The sequence below is a fragment of the Mobula hypostoma genome, chromosome 13 (genome assembly GCF_963921235.1).
Source record: "Mobula hypostoma chromosome 13, sMobHyp1.1, whole genome shotgun sequence".
Taxonomy (NCBI): domain Eukaryota; kingdom Metazoa; phylum Chordata; class Chondrichthyes; order Myliobatiformes; family Myliobatidae; genus Mobula; species Mobula hypostoma.
In genome coordinates this window covers 63,262,616-63,285,457 of record NC_086109.1, presented here as the reverse complement: position 1 = coordinate 63,285,457, position 22,842 = coordinate 63,262,616, and positions in this window count along the sequence as shown.

The following is a 22,842-nucleotide window of genomic DNA, read 5'->3' as shown; positions in this document are numbered from 1 at the left end:
GTGTACTTGGCCAGAAGAGTTCTCAAGAGCCCATTCAATGAATGCCTGTAAGACTTACAAATTTCAAGAGCTCCAAACCATGATGGGATTCACTCTTTGTCATTAATTCATGATGTTTCTGGCTTGAAGAATGAAGGTGGCATGTAAAATGAGGGATTATGTTTATAGGCTGGACAATAATGACAAATGGACCCATTTAATCAAGTCACTTTACTGAGTGAGCTTTTGTTAAAATGTTTGACTGAGTTGAAGTGATTGCTTCATCCTGTGGCTAATAGGAATATCTGTGTCCAATTTAACCAATTTGGAAATCACTTAAGGTTACATAGTGGCTGCATTAACTGATTATATCACCATGACTGTGAGATTCTGCTAGTGTATGAGAGTTTTGAGAATAGAGGTGCAAGAAGAGTTATGCTATGGGATGTCTGGCATGGGACTCCTGATGTTGTGGATCTGGACTGGGTAGCTTTTCACTCTTATCTTCTCTTCGTCAAGTTTCCCTCAGTTGTCCAGGTCTTGGGTTTCATTTTGGTTCTCCCTAGGTTTGCCTTTGGATTGTTCCCCTGCACCATCTCGGCAATTAATCTTCGAATTCATTTGCCTTCCACATTAGTTTGCAGGGCTCTTGTTAGTGAAAACAATGGAACCTAGGAACCTGAAAACATTACAAATAGGAGCAGGCATAATTCTGGTAGATCATCATACCAAGGAGCCTCTGGTGCATAACTACATCGTCCACAAATGGTCCAGGCGTTACACTGTCGGTTTCTGCATGAGTGTGAGCAGTGTACAAAGTGAGCTGTGGGTGTCCAGAGTGGTTGTTAACTTAGGTTTATTGTGATTGTCCCTCTAGATTAGGGGTCGCCAACCCATCAATCGCGATCGACCGTTCGATCTTTGAGACTTTCCCAGTAGATCCCGAAGAAAGATCAAAAATAAATACACAAATATTGTTGTAATGTGAGCATTATAAAAGTAAGTAATACTAATTTGGCTAATGGTAATATAGCGATATTTTCACTAAAAAGCTGTTTGTAAAGAGAGATTTTTTCCGGGTTGCAGGGGTTTAGTTCCATTCTTTCTGCCCAGTGCACTTGTGTGAAGTTCCCCCGCCATGCACCGCAGTTTCAGCGTAGTCTGTGCTGCATCAAAGTGACCAATCAGATTAGGTAAGTGTACGGACTGTCGCAAACATCAATATACGGCAGTGTCCCCAACCTCAGGGCCGTGAAGCATGCAGGGGTGCAGCGGTAGTCGGGATGCACCCAGCATATTTTTAAGAAAAAAAGCCGAAATAAACCAGCTAATTAATTAGGTGCCACCCGGCACGTGAATGTCAGCTCAGATCAGAGGCGATGCAATCGGCAATCGCTCGTGATATCCTGATAGCATAGCGGAGGCTCCACAAAAGAAGGCGAAAACATACAACTTCCATCCAGAGTGGGAAGAGGAATTTCTATTTACCTCGGTGAAAGACAAGTGTGTATGTATGTTGTGCCACCAAACACAAGCACTGACTAAAAGAGGGAATCTGGAGTGGCACCACAACACCAAACACCAGGAATTTAAAGACACCTACCCCCCAGAGAGCGCAATTCGTGCCTGGAAAGTTGAGCTGAAATCGGGGTTGAAGGCCCAGCAATCATTTTCCACAAAACATGCTGCTCAAAATAAGGCTGCTATTGAAGCATCATTTCCTGTAAGTCACCTTTTGCTAAACACAAGAAGCCTTTTACAGATGGCGATTTATTTAAGGAAGCAATGGTCATTACCGCAGAGATTGTTTTAATGACTTTAAAAACAAAAACGGCATCACAACCACCATACATAATATACTGCTAGGCCCTACAACAGTGACAAGGAGGGTAAAGTCACCATCAGAGGACGTGACAATTTTTCACTACAGTTCGATGAATCCCTGGATGTAATGCAAACAGCTTAGCTTGTTGTATTTGTCAGAATGGCTTTCCAGGACTTTGCAACAAAGGAGGACTTCCTCACTCTTTTGCAATTAAAGAACGAGAGGTGAGGATATTTACAATGAGTTTTAAAAAATACGTCCATGAAAATGACATCCCCATTCATAAACTGGTGGCAATTACTACTGATGGGGCCAGGCAATGTGCGGTGTGTGTGTTGGTTTTATACCACTAAAAGTCAGTGCCTACTTCGGGTCAACTTATCTATGTGAAATTGCATTTTCACAGATGAAAATTATTAAATCTAAATACGGGAGCTTACTTACTGGCAGACACCTCACTAGGGTTGCCAACTTTCTCACTCCCAAATACCGGACAAAAATAGCAGTGAAATCCCAGGACACTTGTGTTTACCCCGAGAAAGACTACTGTGACCATGAAGCTTTGCGCGGGCACCTGTGTGCGCATGCATGTACGTGCCGATTTTTTTACCCCACGAATCGGTTTTGGCTTAATTTTCATTATTTCTACTTTATATAGGCTGTGTAATCCGTCTGGGTAGCCTCCAACCTGATGGCATGAACATCGACTTCTCTAACTTCCACTAAGGCCCCACCTCCCCCTCGTACCCCATCTGTTACTCATTTTTATGCACACATTCTTTCTCTCACTCTCCTTTTTCTCCCTCTGTCCCTCTGAATATACCTCTTGCCCATCCTCTGGGTCCCCCCCCCCCACTTGTCTTTCTTCCCGGACCTCCTGTCCCACGATCCTCTCGTATCCTCTTTTGCCTATCACCTGTCCAGCTCTTGGCTCCATCCCTCCCCCTCCTGTCTTCTCCTATCATTTTGGATCTCCCCCTCTCCCTCCAACTTTCAAATCCCTTACTCACTCTTCCTTCAGTTAGTCCTGACGAAGGGTCTCGACCTGAAACGTCGACTGCAGCTCTTCCTACAGATGCTGCTTGGCCTGCTGCGTTCACCAGCAACTTTGATGTGTGTTGCTTGAATTTCCAGCATCTGCAGAATTCCTGTTGTTTGTTGTTTATTTTAGGTTTTGTGTATTATTTGGTACGATTTGGTAGGTTTTTTTTTGGGTCTGGGAACGCTCAAAATTTTTTTCCATATAAATTGCTTCTTCGGGGTAAAGCATTTTGGCACAAACAGTTTCATAGGAACGCTCTACCTCAGCGGGGAGAATTTGTGACAGTTGGCAACCCTACACCTCACAGACTGTCTCAGACTGGCTGTCTGTAGTTATGAACCAAATTTCTGGGAACTAGCAGAAAGTATTCAGCCCCAGTCATCACACTGAGTGCAACAGTCAATATTTATTCATTTATTTTTCGTGTTGAAATAAAATTAAATAATGAAACTTAGAATTAAAGGTGTGAAGTACTGTAATATTCTTAAAGAAAGACAGCTATGGCCTGTTTGATATACTAGTTACAGTGTTTTCTTGTTTAAATTAATTTGAAAGTTTGACAAAAGTACTTTGTGTAATTCAAATACAATTCACCCAAATAAAAGGCCTCAAATTGGAAGCACAATCTGAGCTGTTTTTTCTCTAAACGATTTAGTAGGTAGATCTTGCCTTTCACTGAGGTTGAGGTAGAGGATCTTGGGCTTAAAAAGGTTGGTGACCACTACTCTAGACAATAATACTTCTGAGCTTTCAGCGTTACTGTCCTCTTCTGTGCGTTAACCACAATATCTTTTATCAAACTGATAGGCTTGACAATCTTGGTTATGATGAATTTTGGATATTACATTAGGATTGAGGTAATTTAATGGCAGAAAGCAATGATGACAAGCACAAAAACTTCAAACGGATAACCATGCACACAGTGGCTCAGACTGGTAGAAATCTCCACAAAGTAGCCTTATTCAGCATTAATGTCGTTTTAAAGACCCCCCCACCAACTTTTCACTTTTCGTTGTTGCATGGGTGTATTTTTGGAGATGATGTTTAATTTTTTTGATGAGCTGCTCTGGAGTACAGCATCCAGTTCTGGTCACCACAATGAAGGAAGGGAGGGGCCAGGAGAGGGTATAATAACAGTTTCTTTGAATTAATGAGGAATTCTGGTTACACAGATAAACTAAAAGAGAACTTGTGTATTTTTCTTCTTCTTGGAACAGAGACAAGTGACTGGGGATTAATTTAAGATGTGAAAGACTGTGACAGTTTAAGAAGCATAACCAGAGAAATACATCTCTTAATACCAGCAGACCCAGATCTCTCTGCCTACACAAGAAGACCGTAAGACAGATTCATACTGACTGGCCTAAGAAATAGGTTGTGTAATGTATCAATGTTTTTGTCTAGTGAGCTTTAGGGGTTGAAAACTTACTTACTACCCATTACACTGCTGGTGTTTAGGACAGCAATGAAGATGCGATGAGAGTCCTTGACAAGGATGGCTTCGAGCCAGATCCTGGAGTATCTGAAGCTAGGATCGAGAAACGGTATCTAACTGGATGGAAAACGAAGCCCAAAACAAACGCTGGGTGAAATCACTAGTAAGGCGTATAATTGAGCACCAAACCTTGGCTCAGGTGGTCCTTAAATACTCAATCCTTGGTGCCCATACATGACTGCCAATTAGCAGACAGTCCTGAAAGGAACTGTGTCAACTATCCATACTCAGGGGAATTAGGGCATCTAAACCCCAGAAGCTGGTGTGGTTGGGTGCATGTCAGAAAAGGACTCCCTCCCCTATGGCCGATTCCTGATGGCCTGGCTGCTCTGAAAGATAATAATTGTGGTCATGGATAAGAGTCGGATCCAAGACGTCCCTCTCCGGAACCCAGCACTGTTCCTCAGGTCTGAATCCCTCCCAGTCCACAAGGAATTGTGGAATATCCAAACAGTTTTTGAATCCAAATTTCTTCTCACGGTGAAGACCTGTTATGCACCGACAAACCTGGGTGGCAGCAGGACTGATAGTGGTGGGGATAATGGGATGGTGTTCTCAGAGTTTCATTTGGGATTGTGGAAAATGGGATTCATCTTAAAGATGTGGGCCACCGGGTTTACTTTCCTGAGAATCTTGAAGGGTCTAATAAATTTGGGCGCTAATTTCCTGGACTCCACTTGGAGAGTCAAATCCTGAGTCGACAGCCAGACCTGTTGCCCAGGCTCAAAACTGGTCCCTGTTTTCTATTTCAGCCTTCTGGGTAGAAGCAAACAAAATCTCCCCTGCCCTAGACCATCTTTCCTTGCAGTATCAGGCGAGATCTTCAGCTGCAGGAACCCTAACCTCGGCCTCCTGCTCAGGGAAGAGGGGTGGAGAATACCCGAACTGGCATTCGAAAAGAGACTTCCCATGCACCAACTGCAGTAAGGTGTTGCTGGCAACCTCCGACCTCATCAAATGGTCACTCCATTTGTTCTCTCTTTCAGTGGCCAGGCATCTTGGGGTACGTTCCATATCTTGGTTCACACACTCCATCTGACCATTGGACTGCGGGTGAAACCCAGGGGAAAGACTCGCTGTTGCCCCAGTCTTTGCTAAAAGGCCTCCGGAAATGTGATGTGAATTGTGGACCGCAATCTGACACAACGTCTGCCTGCAAACTATGGATCCTGAAGACCTGGTACAGGACAATTTCGGCTGTCTCTTCCACAGATAGTAGTCTGTCCAAGGCAATGAACTTGCAGGCCTTCGAAAAATGATCCACTTTTACCACGATAATGGTCTTCCCCTGGGAAGGAGGAAGACCCATGACAAAGTCCATGGAGATGGGCGCCTATGATCTATCTGGAACAGGTAGGGGTTGGAGAAACTGTTGAGGTCAGATACAAGTCTCCTTGTTCCAGGTGCAACCCTCACATGCCTGAACATACTGCTAAACCCTCTGTCATTCCGGGCCATCAATACTTTCTCTAGAAAAACTTGAGAGTGCTAGCAATCACTTGGTGAACGGTCGTTCTCAAGGAACGTTCCCATTGGAGTACCTGGGACTGGACAGAACTTGGGATGGATAGCCAATCCAGAGGACCGTTCTTAGGAATCTCCTAAGGACCCGGCAACACGAGCCCTTTGACTTAGCTGTTAGAGTTTCGTAGTGCTTGGGCACTTCCTTGGTCTGCTCCAGAACTATAGATCCATTTCCAGCACACCCCTGACTGGACTGGTTGGGACTCGCACAGGCCTATTGGCTGGAGCCAGTTTGACTTTCTTTGAAGGTAGAACTGAGTTTCCTGAAGGCTGCAGGTTACTTCCTGGGCAGAAGTCTGCCCCCTTGTTGGCTGCTGGTTTCGGGTGAGTCTGGGGGTTGGAGCACCAAGCTGAAAACATACCTTCTTGCAGTGAATGGACTATGCCATGATCCTTCCTTCCTCCCAGTTCACTGCGCTTGTTATATCCTCAAAGAACTCCAGTAAGTTAGTCAAAAAGATGAGGAGAAGATGGCGGCGCGAGGCAACGTGCACAGCCTCTCCGGTGAATGATATCTGTAATCTGTCAAGTAGGGGACCGTGCACAATCCTGATTTGATGGAGACGGATGTGAGAGTACGGAGGAACATCTGGAGAAACTTCTGAAATGCCCGCTTCGCTGCCACTGCTACCGTGTGGTAACCGGAATCTCTGGAGCAGAAGGCCCCGAATCCTCGGCTTTGCTGGTTTTGGCTGCCAGGGCTAGGTCAAAGGCGCTTGGCAGGGGATGCCACTTGAGAGACTGTATCAGAGGGGCTGGTCGGAGGCTCAAAGTTTTCGGATGGATGGACTCAGTGTCGGCTGTGGTCGGCTGCTTCCAATACATTGGTAAGTTGTCGGTGCCTGGAAGTTTATGGCAGGGAGTTTCTCCCTTTTTCCGCTGCTATCGGGGACTTGGGAGTCGATCGCGACTTGAGACTTTTTTTTACCATGCCCATGGTCTGTTCTTTATCAAATTATGGTATTGCTTTGCACTGCTGTAACCATATGTTATAATTATGTGGTTCTGTCAGTGTTAGTCTTTGGTTTGTGCAACACACATCAAAGTTGTTGGTGAATGCAGCAGGCCAGGCAGCATCTCTAGGAAGAGGTACAGTCGATGTTTCAGGCCGAGACCCTTCGTCAGGACTAACTGAAAGAAGAGCCAGTAAGAAATTTGAAAGTGGGAGGGGGAGGGGGAGATCCAAAATAATAGGAGAAGACAGGAGGGAGAGGGATGGAGCCAAGAGCTGGACAGGTGATTGGCAAAAGGGATATGAGAGGATCATGGGACAGGAGGCCCAGGGAGAAGGAAAAGGGGGAGGGGTGGGAACCCAGAGGATGGGCAAGGGGTATAGTCAGAGGGATAGAGGGAGAAAAAGGAGAGTGAGAGAAAGAATGTGTGTATATAAATAAATAACGGATGGGGTATGAGGGGGTGGTGGGGCATTAGCGGAAGCTGGAGAAGTCAATGTTCATGCCATCAGGTTGGAAGCTACCCAGACGGAATATAAGGTGTTGTTCCTCCAACCTGAGTGTGGCTTCATCTTTACAGCACAGGAGGCCGTGGATAGACATGTCAGAATGGGAATGAGATGTGGAATTAAAATATGTGGCCACTGGGAGATCCTGCTATCTCTGGCGGACAGAGCGTAGGTGTTCAGCAAAGCGGTCTCCCAGTCTGCGTCGGGTCTCGCCAATATATAGAAGGCCACATCGGGAGCACCGGACGCAGTATATCACCCCAGCCGACTACTTCTTCGGCAAGGACTCTTCCACCCCCACCGATGACCCCTTCTCTCGTCTTCAACCCTTCTCCTCTTCATGGATACCCCGCTCTGCTCTTCCGCCTGCTCTGGATCTCTTTATTGCTAACTGCCGACAGGACATCAACTGTCTCGACTTCACCTCACCTCGTTCCCATTCCAACCTCACTCCTTCCGAACGCTCTGCTCTCCACTCCCTCTGCACTAATCCTAACCTTACTATTAAACCCGCCGATAAGGGGGGTGCTGTTGTTGTCTGGCGTACTGACCTCTACCTTGCCGAGGCGCAGCGACAACTCGCGGATACCTCCTCTTATTTACCCCTCGATTGTGACCCCTCTTAGGAGCATCAGGCCATTGTCTCCCACACCATCACCGACTTTATCCGCTCAGGGGATCTCCCATCCACTGCTACCAACCTTATAGCTCCCACACCTTGCACTTCCTGTTTCTACCTCCTACCCAAGATCCTCAAACCTGCCTGTCCTGGCAGACCTATTGTCTCAGCTTGCTCCTGCCCCACCGAACTCGTTTCTGCATACCTCGACACAGTTTTATCCCCCCTTGATCAATCCCTTCCTACCTATGTTCGTGACACTTCTCACGATCTTAAACTTTTCAATGATTTCAAGTTCCCTGGCCCCCACCGCTTTATTTTCACCATCGATGTCCAGTCCCTATATACTTCCATCCCCCATCAGGAAGGTCTCAAAGCTCTCCGCTTCTTTTTGGATTCCAGACCTAATCAGTTCCCCTCTGCCACCACTCTGCTCCATCTAGAGGAATTAGTCCTTACTCTTAATAATTTCTCCTTTGGCTACTCCCACTTCCTCCAAACTAAAGGTGTAGCTATGGGCACCCGTAAGGGTCCTAGCTCTGCCTGCCTTTTTGTTGGCTTTGTGGAACAATCTATGTTCCAAACCTATTCTGGTATCCGTCCCCAACTCTTCCTTCGCTACATTGACGACTGCATTGGTGCTGCTTCCTGCACGCATGCAGAACTCGTTGACTTTATTAACTTTGCCTCCAACTTTCACCTTGCCCTCAAGTTTACCTGGTCCATTTCCAACACCTCCCTCTCCTTTCTAGATCTTTCTGTCTCTATCTCTGGAGACAGCTTATCTACTGATGTCTACTATAAGCCTATGGACTCTCACAGTGACCTGAACTATTCCTCTTCCCACCCTGCCTCTTGCAAAAATGCCATCGCCTTCTCGCAATTCCTCCGTCTCCGCCGCATCTGCTCTCAGGATGAGGCTTTTCATTCCAGGATGAGGGAGATGTCCTCCTTTTTTAAAGAAAGGGGCTTCCCTTCCTCCACCATCAACTCTGCTCTCAAATGCATCTCTCCCATTTCACGCACATCTGCTCTCACTCCATCCTCCCGCCACCCCACTAGGAATAGGTTTCCCCTGGTCCTCACCTACCACCCCACCAGCCTCCGGGTCCAACATATTATTCTCTGTAACTTCCGCCACCTCCAACGGGATCCCACCACTAAGCACATCTTTCCCTCCCCCCCTCTGCTTTCTTCAGGGATCGCTCCCTACGTGACTCCCTTGTCCATTCGTTCCCCCTCCCCACTGATCTCCCTCCTGGCATTTATCCTTGTAAGCGGAACAAGTGCTACACTTGCCCTTACACTTCCTCCCTTACCACCATTCAGGGCCCCAGACAGTCCTTCCAGTTGAGGCGACACTTCACCTGTGAGTCGGCTGGAGTGATAGACTGCGTCCGGTGCTCCCGATGTGGCCTTCTATATATTGGCGAGACCCGACGCAGACTGGGAGACCACTTTGCTGAACACCTACGCTCTGTCCGCCAGAGAAAGCAGGATCTCCCAGTGGCCACACATTTTAATTCCACATCCCATTCCCATTCTGACATGTCTATCCATGGCCTCCTCTACTGTAAAGATGAAGCCACACTCAGGTTGGAGGAACAACACCTTATATTCCGTCTGGGTAGCCTCCAACCTGATGGCATGAACATTCACTTCTCTAACTTCCACTATTGCCCCACCTCCCCCTCGTACCCCATCCGTTATTTATTTATATACACACATTCTTTCTCTCACTCTCCTTTTTCTCCCTCTATTCCTCTGACTATACCCCTTGCCCATCCTCTGGGTTCCCCCCTCCCCCTTTTCCTTCTCCCTGGGCCTCCTGTCCCATGATCCTCTCATACCCCTTTTGCCAATCACCTGTCCAGCTCTTGGCTCCATCCCTCCCCCTCCTGTCTTCTCCTATCATTTTGGATCTCCCTCTCCCCCTCCCACTTTCAAACTTCTTACTAGCTCTTCCTTCAGTTAGTCCTGACGAAGGGTCTCGGCCTGAAACGTCGACTGTACCTCTTCCTTGAGATGCTGCCTGGCCTGCTGCGTTCAACAGCAACTTTGATGTGTGTTGCTTGAATTTCCAGCATCTGCAGAATTCCTCGTGTTTGCGTCTTTGGTTTGTCCTGTTTTCCCGTGAAATCAGTCTGGAGGAACATTGTATCATTTCTTAATGCATGTATGCATTTCTACATGACAATAAAAGACGACTGAGTGATCTCATATTCTAATCTAAAAATAGGACCTGCCTGTGCTGAATCCATGCTACGCCTGCCTGTTGGATTCATTTCTTTCCAGATGCCTCGCTATTTCTTCTTTAATGATAGCTTCAAGCATTTTCCCAACTACAGATGTTAAACTAACCGGCCTATAAATACTTGCTTTTTGCCTATATCCTATTTTTAACAGTGGTGTGACATTAGCCGCCTTCCAATCCGTTGGGACCTGTCTGGAGAATTTTGGTAAATTATCACCAAAGCCTCTACTATAACCTCTACCATTTATTTCAATACCCTAGGACAGCCGTACCCAACCACTGGGCTGTGGACCAGTAATGGGCCGCAAGGAAACGATATGAGTCAGCTGCACCTTTCCTCATTCCCTGTCACGCACTGTTTTGAACTTGAACATAGGGTTGCCAACTGTCCCGTATTTGCCGGGACATCCCATATATTGGGCTAAATTGGTTTGTCCCATACAGGACTGCCCTTGTCCCGTATTTCCCCCCCTAAGGTAGAGTGTTCCTATGAAACTGTTCCTAAGCCGAAATGGCGTAAAGTGAAGAAGCAATTACCATTAACTTACATGGGAAAAATTTTTGAGCGTTCCCAGACCCAAAAATTAACCTACCAAATCATGCCAAATAACACCTAAAACCAAAAATAACACTAACATATAGTAAAAGCAGGAATGATATGATAAATACACAGCCTATATAGAGTAGAAATAATGTATGTATAGTGTAGTCGGGAAGATTTAGCCAAACCGATTTGTGGAAAAAAAATCAGCACGTCACGCATTCGCACACAGGTGCCCGTGCAAGGCTTCATGGTCATGATAGTCTTTCCTGGGGTAAACACAAGTGTCCCGGGATTTGACTGCTACTTTTGTCCCTTATTTGGGAGTGAGAAAGTTGGCAACCCTAACTGTAAAAGACATGTTGAGGTGAATTTCACCCCACTTGAACAACACCCCCCACCCCCCGTTCGGCTGGTCCACAAGAGTATTGTCAATATTAAACCGGTCCATGGTGCAAAAAAAGGTTGCGGACCCCTGCCCTAGGATGCATTCCATCAGGACCAGGGGACTTGTCTATCTTTAAGCCCACAAGTTTGCTCAGCACTACCTCTTTAGTGATAGCTATTGTATCGAGGTTCTCACCTCCCATCAAATCCATATCATCTCTCTTTGGCATGTTAGACATGTCTTCCACTGTGAAAACCAACACAAAATAGTCATTCAAAGCCTCGGCCATTTCAATATTACCCAATATCATTTCCCCTTTCTTGTCCTCCAAGGGCCCTATGTTCACTTTGGCCACCCTTTTTCACCTTATATAATTATAAAATCTTAGGGAGGGAGGAGAAGATGGCGGTGCGATGCAGCGTGCGCGGCCCTTCCAAATGATATCATATCTGTGAAGTAGGGTGCCGTGCACAATCCTGATCTGATAGAGGCAGACATGAAGAAGCACGGATTAACATCTGGTGAAACTTCTGAAATGCCCGCTTCGCTGCCGCTGCCACTGCGTGATCGAGAATCTCCGGAGGGGAAGGCCCCAAATCCTTGGCCTTGCCTATTGCCTATTGCCGGGGCTGGGGTCGATGCGCTCAGCAGAGATGGTGCTCGGTGCTCAGTGTTGGAGAGCTGGTCGCAGGCTCGGAGTTTTCGGACGGACTTGGCGTCGGACTGTGGTCGGATGCTTCCGGGATGCTGCATCGGCAAGTTTGCGGCGCTGGAGGTTCACCGTCTCCGTGAAATGATGGGACTTCTGAGAGACTTTGAGACTTCACCGTGCCCATTGTCTGTTTTTATGAAATTACGGTATTGCTTTGCACTGTTGTAACCATATGTTATAATTATGTGGTTTTTGTCAGTTTTTCAGTTTGTCTGATATTCTGGAAAAGACATTGTATCATTTCTTAATGCATGCATTACTAAATGACAATAAAAGAGTACTGCGTGTCCTCATAGTCTAACCTAATCTAAATTTTTTACAATCCATTTTTATAGTTTGTGCTAGTTTATTTTCATAATCTATCTTCCCTTTCTTTATTGCTTGCTTAGTGGTTCTTTGTTGTTTTTTAAAGTTTTCCCAGTCTTCCAGATTCCCACTACTCTTGGCGACCTTGTACACACAAGCTTTTAGTTTGTTACCTTCCTTTTTTTCCTTAGTTATCTAAGGTTGGCTCTCCCCATCCTTACTGTCCTTGCTTTTTACTGGAATATACTTTAGTTGAGCACCATGAAAAATCTCTTTGAATGCCTTCCACTGTTCCTCAGCCATCCCACCATATAGCCTGTGTTCCCAGTCTACCCTATCCAACTCCTCCCTTAATCCATTGTAGTCTCCCTTGTTTAGGCATAATACACTTGTTTTAGATCGAACTATTGCACCCTCCATTTGTATGAAACTCAATCATACTGTGATCACACTTTCCAAGAGGATCCCTAGCTACAGGATTGCTAATTTTACTTGTCTCATTGCACAGGAGCAGTTGAGGGCTTGAGTTGACCCAGCACCTGCAGCAGTATGTTGAGCCAATGGGCAGTCCCTGTCCGGGAAATTTCCTGCTGCTTCAGAGTCCAAGAAAGCATTCACCTCTCGTCGGTTCATACCCCAGGAGATCTCTGCCCCCAGAGTGATGATAAAATCAGTGAGGTCAGGGTGGTGGCTGCTACTGTCACAACCCTCCCGACACCAGAGCATCTGAACAGTACTCCTGACAGCCGCAGCTGTGGACATTCAGCCCGCAGATGACCTGCTTCCTTGCAGTAATGCCAGCAACCTTGACTCCGACGCTGGAGATTCCTATGTGGCTGATTTTCACGGGCTCAACAGGATTCTGAGCAGGAGATGGGCTTGTCATGGTCTGAGATCAGGGGATAGAACAGCGATGCATTGATTCTGGGCTAACCCTCTTCAACCTCTTGATGTATGATGAATTGAGGATTGCTGAAGGGTCTCGGCCTGAAAAATCAATTGTACTCTCCTCCATAGATGCTGCCGGGCCTGATGAGTTCCTCCAGCATTTTGTGTGTATGTTGCTTGGATTTCCAGCATCTGCAGATTTTCTCTTGTTCGTGATCCAGATGAATGGATTGGTCCATCAGAACCTCTAAGCCCTCGGCTGGTTCTCTCAAGACAAGGGCATCATTCAGTTCATCTCGGGGTCCATGGTGGTATAGTGTGGTCAAGACCTCCCCATTCCAACCACTCTCTTATACCGAGGTCCAAAATTCAATCACATGGTCAGCTGTTGACCTTCCTTCCTGTCAAATCTTCATCAGGCAGTCTGAGGCTTGGCTGGTTCCAGCTGAGTGATGGAATACTTCCCTCATGGTGGCCACGAAATTCCTCCAAATCAGAGCAAATCTCCAACCTGCGTTCCCTATGCATGATGGCCCAGGGCAGCGCTTTTCTAGTCAGAAGAGAGATAATGAAGGCCACCTTTCCATGCTCTGAGGGAACCAGGACAGCTGAAGTTCAAACACTACTGAGCACTGGAAGAGGAAAAGAGCCTGGGTCACCATGGAATCTCTCCGGGGTTGGAAGACTGTCTGGCTCCACAGAGCAACCAACAGCCTCACCTGAGTAACTTTGGCTCCCTTCCCTGCAATAGTTGGCACACGGCAACCTGGGGGTTGTGTATCTCCAGGTTCTGTCTTGAAATTTTCTTGCTGGGGCTAGCCACAGCTGACAAAAGGCACCAATACCCCGCTAAGTCCATTTTGGCTCAATTGTACTGTGACGCCAGTCCTTGATGAGGATGATTTGGACCCAAACGCTAGAGTATCTGAAGCAAGGATTGAGACATAGCATCAAACTGGATTGAGAATTGCACACAAAACAAACACCAGATAAAATCACTAGTATGGGTTATAGTTGAACACTGAACTTCTGATCAAGTGCTCCCTAAATACTCAATTATTGGCACCCAAAACATGATTGCCAATTAGCGGGACGGTTCTGAATCTTTGAAGGGGTTGTGCCAGCTATCCATACTCCGGGAATGTAGAGTATCTAAACCCCGGAAGCCAGCACAGTTGGGGCGCATGTTGTAACAAAAGGTCCTCCTTCTCTCGCAGTGTTTAGGGTTTTCTTCATTGTGCCAGTAGATTCCTCTCGGTTTTTGCTACTGTCAGTCATGCAAGTCACTGGGTGGTGACTCAGGAATACCATCACACTCAGTTGTTCTTCATTGCTGTTTGCATAAAATTTTGTTTAACCACTTAGGGTTGTTATCTCTAAGCTGAACCCCCAAACCTAGGGGACAGGTGGACCACTCATAGTCTGGCCTCTACCCTTTGACCTGTTTGGCATGGATGACCCTACTAAGAGCCGCAACATTAAGCCCTGACTCCAGTCAAAATAGCTCTCTGGGTCATTGAGACACGCAAGCCTTCAAACCACAACAAAGGTTGTGGGCCTCTTGGAAAATTGGTTGGTATACACTCTGCATGAAAATAAGTTGGATAAAAGTTTGATTGCGGGTTTTAAAAGAGAGTTAGATAAATGGTTGAAGGAAAAATATTTTCAGAACTTAGGAGAAGGAGTGGGAGAGATTGGTCTGTTACATAAAGAGTTGGTGCAAGCTCAATGGGTCGAATGCCTTCTTTTGTTCTAATTCTGTGATTTGTTTATCACCAGACTGTAATTTTTTCAAGTATTATTAATAAATGTGAATATTAAAAAAATTGTATTATTGTGATGCATTAGTGAAAGAAGTGTTAAGTGTTTCAATATATAAGTGTGTTTATGGAAGAAAAGGAGACAGGCTTTAAATACCCATGATATTTGTTCAAATTTTATATTTATCATTGTTGGAAAACATATGTAGTAAAGTCAAACATGTCTCTCGTCAATGTACATATTTTTAAATTTTGTTACTAATAGTGAAATTAAGAAGTTTCTCAAGCTGGAGACTTATATGAAGAAGTTTAACATTTTTCAGTTTCAGAAAGAAAACAGTAAGACATTGATGTAACTTCATGCATATACATTTATTAAAACAGCTGTTCTTTCTTATGTTTATATGTTACATTCCAAAATAATCATTCATTCTTGAAGTCAGACCTGTTTATACAGCTGTGGTGAATAAAGGAAACACTACTTATGAAGGCTTAAGACACTTCTTTCCATATGCATTCTCTAGGGACCCACACTGCCATGTTTCCCTGCACTTCAACATCTACATATAAACACAAAATAGGTTGCTTTTTATTAAATTGACGTGCCACAGGTTGGACTGTGGTAAAACTAACATTTCTCAGTTGGTTCCTGTACTTGCGTTCCTGTTACAAGATGTCACACATTTCCCACCCTCCCCCTTTATAGGTTGATTTTATGGGGAGGTGCTGGCCTAGAGATCCTGAAAATACAGGTATTCTGCTCCCAAACAAGCTTGTTCCATGCTCCACTGTCTTAGTTTTGGGAAGCTGGTCTCTGTTCCAAGCAAAGTTTGCTGGGATTTCCCATGCTAACCTGCTCAGCTTTACCTCACCATGCAGAGAATTCCATAATTCCATCACTTTGTATCTTATGAATTGTTTCTTCTGTTGTCATACTGCTCCACTCAATCAAATTATCCTTCCTTTTTGTATGACCCATATCCTCTGAAAAGGTTTGAAACAAACCCTCTGGGTTTCTATTTGAATAAATGAATGTACCCATTTTAGATCATCATGGGAATTTCAGCAATGTTAATTTGACTGGGTCAGTTGGTTAAACATTTCCCATTAATCACACCAATCTGAATTCCTCCGATCAGATTCACCGAGGATCTCAGATATGTTCAAACTAAAAAAATCAGATGAAGGATTTCAGATCCAAAGCATTGCTTGTTTCTTTCTCTACAGATGCTGCCTGACTTGCTCTTTTTTCCCTCAGAATTTTGCTTTTGTTTCAGATTTCCAGAATCTTCGGTTTAATTTTAGTTTTTTTTAGATTAGATTAGATTATGAGGACATGCAGTCCTCTTTTATTGTCATTTAGTAATGCATGCATTAAGAAATGATACAATATTCCTCCGGTGTGATATCACAAAAACACAGGACAGACCAAGACTGAAAAACTAACAAAACCACATAATTATAGCATATAGTTACAACAATACCATAACTTGATGAAGAACAGTCCATGGCACAGTAAAAAAAGTTCAAAGTTTCTCGAAAGTCCCACATCTCACGCAGACAGGAGAAGGAAGAAAACTGTTCCTGCCATGCCCAACCACAGTCCGACTCTGAGTCATCCGAAAACTTTGAGCTCTGATCAGCCCTCTGACACCAAGTACCAAGCACCATCTCTGTCCAAACGTTTCGACTTCAGCCTCAGTCGCCAGCAGCAGGCAAAGCCGGGGATTTTGGGGCCTACTCTTTGGAGATTCTTGGTCGCACAGTAACAACAGCAGCGACCCAGGCATTTCAGAAGTTTCTCCAGATGTTCCTCTGCTTCTCTCATCTGTCTCCATCAAATCAGAATTGTCCACAGCCCCTATTTAACAGATACGATGTCATTTTCACCGGAGAGCTGTGCGCACACGTCGCGCTGCCATCTTCTCCTCCCACCTCCAGTCCTCATTGGTAAACTTCAAAGTTGAGATTTTGAGCAATAGCATTTTAGTGGCTTTTATTTGCTGTCAGCCAAGGTCACCAGTAGATTTAATAATCTGAAATTTCAATAAATGATACTTAAGCAACAATTGTAAAGGGGCAGGGAGTACAAGCTGCCAAGTATTCTCTCAACGGTAGATCTGAAACTATGGATTCTGAATACCTATTTGCATTTCTGATGTTATAAACTCTGTAAGGATATTGCAAATCAGTTATCTCTCTTAATCATTTCCATTCCTTAACTTTGTTTGTCTTTGACTGTTTCATGAGCTTATCGCTAAGTTTAATGATCCAATATCTTTCAGCAGATAGCTTGAATGTTTAGTTCATCAGCAGATTGTTTATATTGGAACTTTATTTCTTAATGAAAGCTTGTAAGAGTTGGTTTGACTTAAACTCCTTGCATTTACCAACCCCTCAAAAAAAAATCAGAAGTTATTATCAAAGTATGATATTCATCTATCCATAGCCAACCACAAAACGAAAAAAGAAAACCATTGAACCCTTTCAAAAGAAAGCCATCAACCCCAATGCGCACACAAAGAATGAACCACACAAATGGCAATCCGCACCCCTCCCCAAAAAACACAGAATATAAAACAGCAAATCAATAAATCATCATAACAATCCAGGCATATTCACTTCAGCTCAGTTCAATTCAGTTGAATCCAGCGCCGTGTCGATCATTAACTTCAGGTCCCAGAGCTAATCCACCCCGATCAAATATCAAATAGCATAGCAACAAAAAAGGAGTGACCAGAAACCAGAAACACATCATAATATGAACTACAGAGTCCAATCCACAAACTGCGTCGATTAAACCTTGCCCGGGACCCAGGACTCTGGCAGCATTGTTCAAGAGGGAGAAGAGAGCGGGAGGGAGAGAGAGGTAGATGGAGAGACGTCAGTGGTGGGGAAACTGCTGGAGTCAGTTATCGAAGATGTGATAACAGCACATTTGGAAAGCGGTGAAATCATCGGACAAAGTCAGCATGGATTTGTGAAAGGAAAATCATGTCTGACAAATCTCATAGAATTTTTTGAGGATGTAACTAGTAGAGTGGATAGGGGAGAACCAGTGGATGTGGTATATTTGGATTTTCAAAAGGCTTTTGACAAGGTCCCACACAGGAGATTAGTGTGCAAACTTAAAGCACACGGTATTGGGGGTAAGGTATTGATGTGGATAGAGAATTGGTTAGCAGACAGGAAGCAAAGAGTGGGAATAAACCGGACCTTTTCAGAATGGCAGGTGGTGACTAGTGGGGTACCTCAAGGCTCAGTGCTGGGACCCCAGTTGTTTACAATATATATTAATGACTTGGATGAGGGAATTAAATGCAGCATCTCCAAGTTTGCGGATGACACGAAGCTGGGTGGCAGTGTTAGCTGTGAGGAGGATGCTAAGAGGATGCAGAGTGACTTGGATAGGTTGGGTGAGTGGGCAAATTCGTGGCAGATGCAATTTAATGTGGATAAATGTGAAGTTATCCACTTTGGTGGCAAAAATAGGAAAACAGATTATTATCTGAATGGTGGCCGATTAGGAAAAGGGGAGGTGCAACGAGACCTGGGTGTCATTATACACCAGTCATTGAAAGTGGGCATGCAGGTACAGCAGGCGGTGAGAAAGGCGAATGGTATGCTGGCATTTATAGCGAGAGGATTCGAGTACAGGAGCAGGGAGGTACTACTGCAGTTGTACAAGGCCTTGGTGAGACCACACCTGGAGTATTGTGTGCAGTTTTGGTCCCCTAATCTGAGGAAAGGCATCCTTGCCTTAGAGGGAGTACAAAGAAGGTTCACCAGATTGATTCCTGGGATGGCAGGACTTTCATATGAAGAAAGACTGGATGAATTGGGCTTGTACTCGTTGGAATTTAGAAGATTGAGGGGGGGATCTGATTGAAACGTATAAGATCCTAAAGGGATTGGACAGGCTAGATGCAGGAAGATTGTTCCCGATGTTGGGGAAGTCCAGAACAAGGGGTCACAGTTTGAGGATAAAGGGGAAGCCTTTTAGGACCGAGATTAGGAAAAACTTCTTCACACAGAGAGTGGTGAATCTGTGGAATTCTCTGCCACAGGAAACAGTTGAGGCCAGTTCATTGGCTATATTTAGGAGGGAGTTAGATATGGCCCTTGTGGCTACGGGGATCAGGGGGTATGGAGGGAAGGCTGGGGCGGGGTTCTGAGTTGAATAATCAACCATGATCATAATAAATGGCAGTGCAGGCTCGAAGGGCGAATGGCCTACTCCTGCACCTATTTTCTATGTTTCTATGTTTCTATGCTGCCTGGCCTGCTTTCCAGCATTTTGTCTGTGTTGTGTAGAGTTATTTAGACTGTACATGAGCCCTGCCAATATCATTGGTCTCAAAGTTTACTGTTACACATTCCTGTGTCAATTATATAAGCCTATCCCAAATTATTTCTGCATAGATACTTTGCAATATTTCATGTAAAATCATTGTTTTAGTTACTGTTTTTGAGTTGTGCATTTAAATAATGAATATTATATTCAGCATGAGCTCTGCTTTGTCCCAGTCCTGGCCTTATAATGATACACCTAGGTCACAGCTTGCTATCTCTAATCACCATTATTTATAAAGTGAGGACAAATAAGATTAAAAACTCCCTGAAGTGGTCACATACGTGCGATCTTCATTGCTGTTGTCTATTACATTGCCTACAGAGTTCAGATACTTCTTAATACTTTTATTCTGGATAGTTGATATGGAGCATCTCAGCTGATTTTTCTTTTTGCTTTTCCATATCACCTCTTTAGCGGAAGAAGTTCACCAGTTGACGCATGAAATTGTCCGCATAATCATTTTAGTTTTGCTCAGAGTCACTTTCGAAAGCACATTTTCAATGCTCAGCATGCCTTGTTAGTGTAAATTGCAATGAGCTTTAGTGCTGCAGTGTGATAAGTGAATGCTCATGTATATTTTGTTTGCATTCCTCCTGGAATTGCTAATGCACGGTTGGAGGTGCTCGCTACTGTACGAGATGGCAGATCCTCTCTGCCTCCGAGGAAACGATCCAACAGCACAATTTGAAGCACAGGGAATTCTGTTTGGTGTCTTGGCCAACAATTAGCTCTCAACAAAGACACTAAACAAGATCATTTACTTTTTTGCTGTTTGTGTAAGCTTGCTGTGGTGGAGGTTCCTATATCACTTCAGGAGCATTTAATTGACTGCAAGGCATTTTAGAGCAATTTCAAAAGTACATGTATGCACAGGGTCAATGGAAAACTTACCTGCTGCCTCATCACAGGAACGTTCCATCATATAAGCAGCATCCACGAGAAAAACATAAGTGGGCATATTTATAGAAAATTTTTAGATTAGATTAGATTAGATTCAACTTTATTGTCCTTGTGCCGAGTACAGATACAAAGCCAATGAAATGCATTTAGCATCTGACCAGAAATGCAAAGAATAGTGTTATTTACAAAATAACTGCGAATAAAAAAAGTGCTACAGCACACAAATATAAAAGTACTGAGACAGTACAATCTGGGTGCAATACTGCTTAGCGCTGTGAGGAGAGGTTCAGCAGTGTCACAGCCTCAGGGAAGAAGCTCTTCCTGTGTCTGCTGGTGTGGGAGCAGAGGCTCCTGTAGCACCTACCGGATGGGAGGAGAGTAAAAAGTCCATGGTTCGGGTGAGATGCATCCCTGATAATGCTTCTCGCCCTGTCCAGGCAGCGTTTATGGTAGATGTTCTCAATAGTGGGCAATTGGGTGCTGATAATCCGCTGGGCAGTTTTCATCACATGCTGGAGTGCTTTGCGGTCCGGTACGGGACAATTGCCATACCACATTGAGATGCAGTTAGTGAGTATGCTCTCAATGGTACAGTGGTAAAAGTCTGTCAGTATCTTGGGACAGAGGTGAGCTTTCTTGATGCTCCACAGGAAATAAAGGCACTGTTGCGCCTTTTTGATCAGGATGAAGGAGTTCAGGGAACAGGTAAGATCCTCGGAAGTGTGGACACCAAGGAATTGCTTAAACAAAATCCATTTTAGTGCAAAGTGATCAAAGTGGTTATAGCTTTGCTAATCTATAGTGGCTAATGGGATTCATGGGTAAAATTCTCCCAACCATTGAGCACATCTACATGAAATGCAGTCACAGGAAAGCAGCATCCATCATCAGAGATCCCCACCACTTAGCTCATGCTCTCTTCTTGCTGCTGCCACCAGGTAGAAAATACAAGAGTATCAGGACTCACACTACCAGTTTCAAGAACCCTTCAACCCTTCAACCTTTCAACCACCAGGCTCTTGAATAAAAGGGGATAAGTACACTCAGTTGTCCCATCATTGAAATGTTCCTATAACCAACGATCTCACTTTAAGTAATCTTTATCTCATTATCTCATGTTCTCATTATTTATTGCTATTTGTTTATACCGGCATTTGCACAGTTTGTTGCCTTCTGCACTCTGGTTGATCTTTCATTGATCCTGCTTTAGTTACCATTCTGTAGATTTGTTGAGTAAGCCCACAGGAAAATGAATCTCAGGGTTGTATATGGTGACATATATGTACTTACTGACAACAAAATTTACTCCAGCTTTACTTTGATTATGGTTGTGCCTATTGGTTCAAGAACAGAATAGGTGAAGGGAATTAACTGTTCCTGAATCAAATGGTGTGGAACTTCAGGCTTCTGTATCTCCTACCTGACAGTGGCTGAAAGAAGATGGTATAGCCTGGATGGTGAGATTCAATAATGATAGATGCTGCCTTCTTCAGAGCACCTTAAGTAGATACCATGAAATGTGGGGAGGGTGCATTGGGCTGAGTCCACTAGTCTCTCTAGCTTCTTATGCTCCTCTACATTTGAATTGCTGCGCCAGACCATGATCAATTGGTTCATTGATGTTAATGCTTTTGTCCTGAAAGAATCCACTGCATGCATCCTTAAGGTTTTCACTCACTTTATCTCGATGCAGGAAGAACCTGAGTGTTGTGCATATCTTTCAGTGGCCCCTTAAAAATTGATTTTTAAATTAGATTTCAGAAAGGCCAGCACTCTGGAGAATTAGTGCTGCAGTTTTATAAATGTAATTCTTTTTAGCTTAAGTTGATTTTGAAAGACACTACGTCACCATGCTGCAAAAATTGGAACTGCCAAGTGCTCTGGGAATATTTCACTGAGTTTATCGGTGGGTATTTATAACTGAATGGTAGGAAATAAGTAAAATTAAATAATTAAAAACTCATGTACAATAAATCTAAATCTTAGCATTCTGGGAAAGTTTGAGAATTCAATACCATATCTTTAGTGCTTTGTATTGACGTTACGCTTCCTCTGAGTGAACAGGATCCAAGTTGGGCTGCATTTCATGCAAATTTAATGCATAGTCTCACATTTCAATAATCTTCAGTTAATCATTACTACTTTGTTCAAATATAATTAGTTTACTCAAATGATTTATAAAAAGCAGGACAAAGGATGCTTAGGACCATATCTTCACCTCTGTTACCCTCAGATCTGAGCATGCTTTGAGTGGCTGCCAAGATGACAGGGTTTGTTTTGATCTTTTTTTTCATTGAGAAACAGCTGTGAAACTGAGATCATGGTATGTTTTTGGACGTCCAATAGTGTTGTTTCCCCAAATTCAGAAAGCCAGCCTTATTGCACACATCATTCATACATTGACCAATGTAGATGAATTTCACATTCCAACTCTACAAGATATGGGAGCAGAATTAGGCCCATTTGGCACATTGAGGCTGCTTTGTCCTTCAATCAAAGCTGATTTCTATTCACAGTTCCCATTTGGTCTTCCTACCACAGCTGTCCATCCTAGTGAGTGCTTCACCGCAATTGATAAGTGAAGGGTGACTTAACTGAAGCACATATGCTCCTTATGGGCTTAGACAGCGTAGATGTTCAGATATTTCCATCAGTGGGAGAATCTCAAAAATGGGGACTGAGTTACAAGATTAGGGACAGTCATTTAAAACTGAGGTGTAAAGGAACCTTTCACAGAAGGTGCCACATCTCTGGAATTCTTTACTTCAGACGGTCGTGGAAGCTGGATCATGG